Source organism: Mirounga angustirostris, unplaced genomic scaffold (assembly GCF_029215605.1).
Source record: "Mirounga angustirostris isolate CCGP_5_RB_7025 unplaced genomic scaffold, mMirAng1.0.hap1 SCAF_6, whole genome shotgun sequence".
Taxonomy (NCBI): Eukaryota; Metazoa; Chordata; class Mammalia; order Carnivora; family Phocidae; genus Mirounga; species Mirounga angustirostris.
Window position 1 is genome coordinate 98939168 of NW_026991714.1, and position 9727 is coordinate 98948894.

The following is a 9727-nucleotide window of genomic DNA, read 5'->3' on the forward strand; positions in this document are numbered from 1 at the left end:
AGTGGGGAGTCTGGTTCTCCCTGCCCCTCCTCCCTGCTCATGGCTCTCTCTCAAAAATATTTTTAAAAATTGAAAAAAATTAAAAATCTTTTTAAAAACATCAACAGGGTGCCTGGGTAGCTCAGTCAGTTAAGCGTCTGCCTTCAGCTCAGGTCATGATCTCAGGGTCCTGGGATCCAGCCGCACGTCAGGCTCCCTGCTCAGTGGGGACTTTGCTTCTCCCTCTCCCTCTGCCCCTACCTCCCCCTGCCCCACTTGTGCACTCTCTCTCAAAATCTTAAAAAAGAAAAACAAACCAGGAACAATCAAATCAGTTTTTAGAAAAACTAGAATTTTAGCAATTCTTAACCCTTCCGATCAGGCAGTCCTGGTCAGTTTACACCCTCTTAAGTTTTCTTTCAAGAATGATTGGTAAATTATCAACTACTTTCCCTACTCACACATTTCCTATCTACTTTACCTTTCAATTCTCAATTCTAAAGACCAAAAAGCATTAATTTGTCATACTTATGGTTTTTCAGTTATACGTAAACATGGAGGTTAACATCTAAAAGATGTTAATTCTAAACAAGCACCTAAATGAAGGTTTTTAGAGTTTGTAAATCCAGCACCCTGGGCTTTTAAAGAAACCACAGTGACAAATTACAGAAATCAAGAATCACAGTTCCTTTTAAATGTAATCATCAGATTAAAAACTAGAACACTTAGCCGATTCTACGTTAGGCTCTATTAAATTTGAGAAGCAGCTCCCAAAGGAGTTTTATTATTTTGAAATCATAAAAGGGGGAAAGTACATAATTAGAAATAAGTGGCTGGCAGGCACTGTTTTGAATTGTTGGGGAGGAAGAACTTTTCCTCTACTTTCTTAGATTCTGTGTTTGGGAGCGTGCTGATTAAACTGACAAAAGACAAGCAAGAGAAAAGACTGACTGAATGAGTATGAGGGAGTTCACAAAAATGAAACTTAAAGGGGTAGTTAGAATTTGGGACCTTATATATCATCTTGATAGGGGAAAGGGGGTGAAGGACACTTATACATGACTTCTTCATAGGGGAAGTTGGGGGTAGAAAGGGCACTTATGGGAAAACAAATGACTTAAGAAAGATAAATGGGCCCTTAGGAGAATTGACGGAAGATAAAATAGTTTTGTGACAAAGTCTGTTTAGGCGTGGTGCCAACTTTCACTGTACCTGGTGATGAGATCATCTTCCCTGGTTGCTCCCTGAGAGGGGATTTATGATAATTGAGTTCCTTTGGGAGGCTTGGCTTTGAGGCAGAGGATTTCAGGAACTCAAATGCCTTCTCCTCAAAATTCTTATGCCACAGTGGCATATTGCAGACTCCTTCATCAGTATGGATCAAGTAATTGGAATACTCAATCCTAAGTACTGGGTGAGTCAGTAACATCTTAATTTCATTCCTTTTGTGTTCAACGGAATCTGTTGAACAGACATAAAGGCACCAGGGGCTTCTACTAGCCTGAATTGGAATATAACATATTTTAAGTTTCAAATCAAAGGCATAATGAGGAAACTGTGCACCTTTTAATAGATCCTTTTTAAGGCTTCGGGCCTTCCATGAGCATAATTCCTAGTCACTCCCCTATCCAAAATCTTTAGTGACTCCATTCCAGGAGAAAGCTTAAACTCCATACTACATAACCGCTCCCGTTTTTCTAAGCCCCTTGGAGGATGACCGCTCTCCCGTCTGCACTCCAGCTAGCTTTTTGCAAGCTCTGCTGGCCGGTCTTGCCAGACACCATTTCCATCTCCAAGTCAAAGAGCTAGATGTTCTCTCTCGTGCTGTCAAGGCCTGCTGTGCACACCTCCGGGACTCTGCTCACCACACTTTTATAAAAGACTTTGATTTTATGGATTTTAAGCCTCTTGGCTCAGTCTTGTTTTAGTGTACTTTGTGCTTATGACATAATATACTTTCAATATCTGAATAAATTAGTGAACCTTATTTTCCTAGTGATTATAAAATTAGGTGTTCTCCTCTAGAAAAAAGTCTGATGAGGGACAGAAACAGAAAAATGTTCACTGTTAGCCCAGAAGCATGCCCTATAGCCTGCACAGTTTCAATAAGGGTCAAATATGCACTGGTTGCTACATTCTTAAAAGGTCTCATGACAGGGGCACCTTGGTGGCTCAGTTGGTTAAGCAACCGACCCTGGATTTCGGCTCAGGTCATGATCTCAGGGTCCTGGGATGGAGCCTAGTGTTGGGCTCCCTGCTTGGCAGGGAGCCTGCTTCCCCCTCTCCCACTCCCCCTGCTCACTCTCTCTCTTTGAATTAATAAATAAATCTTTATTTTTAAAAAATATTTATTTATTTGACAGAGCGAGTGAGAGAGCACAAGCAGGGGGAGCAGTAGAAGGAGAGGGAGAAGCAGGCTCCCCGCCGAGCAGGGAGCCCCATGTGGGTGGGGCTCAATCGCAGGACCCCGGGATCATGATTTGAGCTGAAAGCAGATGCTTAACCATCTGAGCCACCCAGGTGCCCCAATAAATAAATCTTAAAAGTCTCGTGAGTGCCTGTACATCTCACTGAGTTAATATCGAGCTGAATGATAAGCACCAGAGAAATCTTATGGAAGTAGTTTTATGAGAAGAAATTTGAAGAAAACCCTTATGATCTAATGCCCCCTGCTCGTCCCGTCCCCCTTGAACACCAAGCATGTAACCACCACCAGCTTCATACAGCAAAAGTGCAGCACTTTCTGCCCAGGGGTCCTGTCCCTGTGCTACTGAAACTTACTAAGTTGCACCATAAAATGTCTCCAGAATTACTTCTTGACTGGCAAGCTCAGCGATGCCACAATTTTGGTGGTCTGTACAGGAATTATGAATGAATCCAAGAGCCCTGATGTGGCTTGGTAAGTCTTCTTTATCCCCGGTCTTTGTTTTTAACTTGTTCCTTTTCAGAGATGTCCTGAATAGTACAACCCTTTGGAACAGGTCTTGCTGAGTGCTCAGGAGAGAACCTTCTGCCCATGCCCAAACTACAGGGAGGGACAAACTCCTGCCACCTGGCTGGATGGACATCAGTACCTTGATCGTAATGGTGTTGGGCTCAGAAATCAGGCTCTTCCTGTTTTACCTGTTAATACTTGTATTCTTCTCAGGCATGGGACAGCCATTCATGGCATTTGGATGGCTGCCAATCTTAAGACTCCTGTGTAAGGTTTCTTCCTAAATAACCCAGTGTGATCCCTCAATGAGCATAAAGTCTAAGACATGTCTGACCGTTTTCTTCCTGAAAGGGACCGGAGCTATTACCCAGTTGGGGCACTCACCCAATGGGGGACCACTCCCTTGGGACTGGATCATGGATAAAGCTCACGAGAAAGTTGCCTGGATTAGACAGGGGTTCCACACTTTCATTTCTTCATGTCTCTCATTTGTCCTTACCCATGGGCAACAGTCCTGCTCTTAGAATGAAAGTACTTCTAGCTTAGATACATGACAATATGATATAAAATAGCTGTCCCTTCTTAACAAAGGCCAGGACCTCTACCCCATCCATTAATACTAGATCCAGAGGCTTTCAAAGGGTATTAATATTGGTGGCCAAATATATTGGCTTCCCCAGAATGGAAAGAGGCAGCCCCAGTCTCTGCATGTTTTAGTCCATTCACCAGCCTTTGTGGTCTAGGGTGCAATGGGGAAGGGAAGGGAGGTCAACATCACTTCTCAGGTAGTACCAAGGTGTGAGAGCGGTTGAGAAGAGGGATGCCTCCCACCACCCTGAACCTCAGGAACCTTTGGCAATATTCCTGATGGGATGCCATTCAGAAGCCAAAGGGGATTTGGGGTAAAGTACTCTCTTCGTTTTATAGGAATGGACTAGGACATCAGCTTTCTCGATCCTAAAGGATTCCCTCTTGGGCTGTTTCCTAGCATATTAGAGTCAATTTGGATTTTAAAAAAAGCACCCCATGCTGTTGGGCTATAAAATAAATCTAACCCCCAAGATGTGCAACTCTTTTGTAAACAGGTTGCTGTCAAGATCCTTACATGCCTGCCTGTTTTTCCTAAGTCACTAGCCTCCTCTTTGTTTGCTTCTTCTTTTGTGTGTCAGATCTGGAATATACTCTTGAGAGGACTGAATGAATGTTGTCTGACTCTTGTTGTATGTGGGGTTTTCTCCATCATTCGTTTCCCAGGTTAATGGTTAGGATAATTGGAACCAATTATCTGGTTAGTTCACCTTGGGACAGGGACTTTAAGGAATACCCAAACAGCTGCCAAAACCCCCTTTGTTTTGGGGAGGTTCCTTGTCTTCTCTGGTCCAACATGGACTGCCCATTTTCACTTTTTTAAAAGAAATATTTTATTTATTTATTTGAGAAAGAGAGAGAGAGAGAGAGAGCAGGGGTGGGGTGGGGAGGGAGAAGCAGGCTCCCCGTTGAGTGGGGCTCGATCCCAGGACCCCGGGATCATGACCTGAGCCGAAGGCAGACGCTTAACCAACTGAATCACCCAGGCGCCCCTCACTTTTTGTGGGTGGAAAAAAGAAAATGTCCGTCTGCTCATCTGTCAGAGCTGAAGATCTTTCTGACCAGGAGTCCTCTTTCTCTGCCCTCTGGGCTTTTATCCGCTTCCAGGCTTCCTGGCAGCACCTCACCTACTCTGTGCCCCTCTCTCCCTCCTGTTCCTGCACCACCGGGAGCCGCCTTACATAAGCAGCTCCTGTACCATCCCCCGGGCTCCTGGCGTTACTGGTCCCTGCTCCTCCTACCCTCCCCATCAAGGAGCCAAGAGCGCCCCACTTCTGCCCCCTTCAGATTTCCCCACGGGAGCCCCAGGTAAAAATTGACAGTGGGGAACAAATTGATTGACTTTTAGTGGACCCAGTGTAACATATTCGGTATTTAAGCTAATTTAAATTTGTTAGTTTAATTAAGGTAGACATGGGGCGCCTGGGTGGCTCCGTCGTTAAGCGTCTGCCTTCAGCTCAGGTCATGATCCCAGGGTCCTGGGATCAAGCCCCACATTGGGCTCCCTGCTCCGTGGGAAGCCTGCTTCTCCCTCTCCCACTACCCCCTGCTTGTGTTCCCTCTCTCGCTGTCTCTCTCTGTCAAATAAATAAAATCTTTAAAAAATAATAATAATAATTAAGGTAGACATGTCTTTAGAATTATCAGCATTAAATATAAAACTTGTATTCTACCAAGGTTTACTAAAGGTCAAATAAGCTCATGTTACCTCTGCTGCCAGTTGTCAGCAAAAAATGACTTAACATGAGGGTTAATTGTGTTCATCTCATCAGAGTTTTATGGGTAATTATTAAAAACCAAGTAGGCTAAATAAAATGGTTTATAGGTAAAACTTCTAAATAGCTTTCAAAATCTTTGGTAACCTAAAATTTTGAAGTTTTGCCAAGTTAAATGAGAAATCGAATTCATTGGATATCTAAGTCTTTTCCAGATAAGATAAAATACTAAAGAAAAAAAAAAAGATAAAATACTAAAGCATTGGTTACTAAACATAGGTTTTTCTGCTTTTGGCTTCTTATTGCAGAGAAACTGAGGATACTTGGGTCTGTAGTAAATTGCTTCATGCTTTAGTAGTAAATGTACTATGGGAAAACCTGTGTTTTTAGAAATTATGAAATGTATTCATGAATTTCAGCTTTAAAAGAATCCTGGTGTAACAGACAGTTCACAATTGGTTACTACTCAATTTTCATTGGGGGCAAAGGTTTCTAAAAGTTAAAATTCTGCTAAATGTAAGTAAGACTGGTGGAAATAAGGAAATCAACTTTACTTATAAGAAAGTAGGAGATACATGAGAAAGTTATAAGGGATGGGACTACCTTTTGTTGAGGGAAAAATAAAGTAATTTTGTCCTAAAATGAGATGGGTTGTTTAGAGAAAAAAGGCTTAGGACAAAATATAAATAAAAAAGAAAATTGTAGAAGGTTTGTGAAGGGAAATCTTTGGAAAAGAATTTTATGTGTGGTCAGAATTAAAGTCAAGGGGCGCCTGGGTGGCTCAGTCAGTTAAGTGTCTGCCTTTGGCTCGGATCATGATCCCAGAGTCCTGGGATCGAGCCCCGTGTTGGGCTCCCTGCTCAGCGGGAAACCCGCTTCTCCCTCTCCCTCTGCTGCTGCCCCTGTTTGTGCTCTCTCTTTCTGTCAAATGAATAAATAAAATCTTAAAAAAAAAAGAATTGATTTTATTTATTTATTTTATTTTTAAGGAGGCCCCACACCAACATGGGGCTTGAACTCACAACCTCAAGATCAGAAGTCACATCCTCCACCGACTGAGCCAGCCAGGCACCTCGAAATGAATGGGTTTTATTTATTTATTTTTTAAAGATTTTATTTATTTCTTTGACAGAGAGAGACACAGCGAGAGAGGGAACACAAGCAGGAGGAGTGGGAGAGGGAGAAGCAGGCCTCCCGCTGAGCAGGGAGCCCAATGCGGGGCTCAATCCCAGGACCCTGGGATCATGACCTGAGCCGCTTAACGACTGAGCCACCCAGGCGCCCCTCAAAATGAATGGATTTTAAAAGTACACTGGTATAAAACTGAAATTCTCCTTTTCTGTATGTTAAGAAGACAAAGTTTTCTTGGATTGTTGGTCTGTTTTTGATAAGAAAATGTAAGTGAAGTTTTTCTTTATCTGCCCAGAAAACCAAAGCTTCGATGTTTTGTCTGTATGAGGTCTTTGATTACTTAAAGTTAAAACTTTTCAATATTAAAGGACCTAAGTTTTGCTAACAACTATATAACTTCCCATAGAATCCCTTATCGTCACCTTGGTTAAATATAAATATTAAATTTATAATGATCTGTAATCCTATTTAAGTATGTGCTTTATTTTTTTTTAAAGATTTTATTTATTTGAGAGAGAGAGATCACAAGCAGGGCGTAGGACAGAGAGTGAGGGAAAAGCAGACTCCCTGCTGAGCAGGGAACCTGATGCAGGGCTGGTTCCCAGGACCTCATGACCTGAGCTGAGGGCAGATATTTAACCGACTGAGCCACCCAGGCACCCCTAAGTATGTGCTTTAGAACTTTCTAAGGTTTTTAACAAACTTCTCGAGATTTAAATGGTAAATGACATCTTTTGACTTATTAAGGCTTGTTCATTTGGTATGTTAAATTACATGGGATGCATTGTCGAACCAGTGATGATAAGCCTTAGGTTGTGTTCTACAGGTAAATGCTATAACCATTTTAAAATATATATAAAATTCTTTGGGACGCCTGGGTGGCTCAGATGGTTAAGCATCTGCCTTTGGCTCAGGTCATGATCGCAGGGTCCTGGGATCGAGCCCCGCATTGGGCTCCCTGCTCAGCGGGGAGCCTGCTTCTCCTCTCCCTCTGCTGCTTCCCCTGCATGTGTGCTCTCTCTCTCTCTGACAAATAAATAAAATCTAAATAAAATAAAAAATAAAATATATATAAAATTCTTTTAGTTTTAATATGTCCTGGGATAAGGTCATTACTTCAACTATTGAAATGTTGTGTGTCATAGAAATAAGTGGATTTCCTTGTCAATTGCATTATGATTAATTCTTATATTGGATCTTTCTGAAGGGTTTTTTTTGGTTATTTATAGTTATTGTTCTGATGCTCTTGCAAGTATGTTTTATCTTCAACTAGATTCATAAAAAGGACTTTTAACAAATGCAGGTTTTTGAGGCGCCTGGGTGGCTCAGATGGTTAAGCATCTGCCTTCAGCTCAGGTCATGATCTCCAGGTCCTGGTATTGAGCCCTGCATCTGGCTCCCAGCTCAGCAGGGAGTCTGCTTCTCCCTCTCCCACTCTCCATGCTTGTGTTCTCTCTGTCTCTGTCTCTCAAAGGATTAAATAAAAAATCTTTAAAAAAATGCAGGTTTTTGATATCTTTAAAATGATAAAACTTAACTGGGAAAAAAATAAAAAAATAAAACTAAACTGGGTAAGAATTTCCAGAACTAACCAAAAAAAGCTGCATCCAAACAACTAGAATTAGTAATATGGGACTAAATGAATTGAGGAAGATGATTATAGTTTTTGTGACTCTTGCTTTTTTAAAGATTTATTTCTTTATTTGAGGGGGGAGGGGCAAAGGGAGAGGGAGAGAGGAAATCTCAAGCAGACTTCCTGCTGAGCATGGAGCCCGACATGGGGCTTCATCCAGGACCCTGAGATCATGACCTGAGCCGAAATCAAGTCGGATGCTTAACCAATTGAACCACCCAGGCACCCTGAGCATGTGACTCTTGTTTGAAACATTGCTGATTCTCTAACATTTGCTCTTCCAGATTTAAGGAAATTTTCTCTTAAGATACCCATGACTTACAGAAATGTGAAAAAGTATTTCTTTGTGAACAAATTGAAGCATTTAACTTTTCTCCCTACCTGAACCCTCTAGAATTTAGAAATTCTCAGTGAGTATTCTTTCTTTCATGGCAACTACAGTTATTTGCATAAGTTCAGTAAGAATCTGTTCCCCTTCTAACAGGACACCATTGGAAACATTGGTTATATTACTAAGACTTTGACTGGAATGTCATATTAGAGAGAGATATGCATAGACTCAGATATGACCAGAGAGCTTTAAGGAATTAAGGTAGACTTTATGGAGCCCATGGAGCCCCTTGGAAATACTGGCTTGATATCTTGCTTAGAGTTCCCAGCAGCCTTACCAGGTGAGTAAAAAATGTCACTTCCTGGTAGGTGCGGGAACTTCAGGATATTCTGGGGACCTCGAGAAGAGGAATATATCCTAATCTACAGGTATTACAGGCAAGTCTGATGACAAGTATTTGGCTTGGCTTTGGTTTGAGAGGCTATTAAAAGTTCAGTCTAGAGATTCCTTATGAAAAGTTCCAGCAAAGCAGATTTAAAGGATCTACACGATCAATCACTCTCCTTGAGGAGCTTATGTAAATAAAACTGGACTTGTTTTACAAATGAATTAGTCTTGATTTGGCTATCTCTGGAAATAAGGGTGAATTTAGAGATAATGGATGGCCCCACCTTCCTTATAACTGGATCGGAGACTATACTTGGGATGCCCTTATTTCCTCAGACAGGTCATCTCTCACTTTCTAGCATTTCCTCATAGTTAGGATATTGTTAAGGCTAAACATCAGGCAAAGAAGGATTCTTCTTTTTTTTTTTTTTTTTTAAGATTTTATTTATTTGTCAGACAGACAGAACACAAGCAGAGGGAGAGGCAGGCAGAGGGAGAAGCAGGCTCCCCGCCAAGCAAGGAGCCCAATATGGGACTTGATCCCAGGACCCTGGGATCATGACCTGAGCCGAAGGCAGCTGCTTAACTGACTGAGCCACCCAGGCGTCCCTTTTTTTGTTTGTTTGTTTGTTTATTGATTTGTCAGAGAGAGAGCAAGCAAGCACAAGCAGGGGCAAGAGGGGCAGAAGGAGAAGCAAGCTCCCTGCTGAGCAAGGAGCCCAATGCAGGATTCAATCCCAGGACCCTGGGATCATGACCTGAGCCAAAGGCAGACACTTAACCGACTGAGCCACCCAGGTGTCCCAAAGAAGGCTTCTTAATGGTGTATCCCTTAGCCATATTTGTCCTGGGAGCCACCTCTATCGATGTAAAATTACCAACGAGGCTTTAGCCAAGCATAAAGCTTCCACCTTTAACTAAACCCAACACGAAGTCACCCACAAATTTGAAACGTGACCCTCCAAAACCTAATGGCCCTTGATGACCGCAAGTCAAAGAAAAAGTTATTATTGCTAATATTGAGACTA